Source organism: Macadamia integrifolia, chromosome 14 (assembly GCF_013358625.1).
Source record: "Macadamia integrifolia cultivar HAES 741 chromosome 14, SCU_Mint_v3, whole genome shotgun sequence".
Lineage (NCBI taxonomy): Eukaryota > Viridiplantae > Streptophyta > Magnoliopsida > Proteales > Proteaceae > Macadamia > Macadamia integrifolia.
Window position 1 is genome coordinate 22258446 of NC_056570.1, and position 234 is coordinate 22258679.

Consider the following 234-nt stretch of genomic DNA (forward strand, 5'->3'; position numbering starts at 1 on the left):
TTTTTTTTTTTTTTGGTAGAAGGTTAATGAGTCGGATTACTATAATATAAAGAGACGTGGGAGATAAAAAAGGAAATACGTGGAAGATAAAAAAGGATATATGTGGAAGATAAAAAAAAAAAAATTGAGATAATTGGGATACATATCCACGATTTGAAACTCCCATTAAATAAAGGAGATAAAATAGGTTAATAAAATCTGAATAATTAGGAATTCCTTAAAAATAGGAAAAAC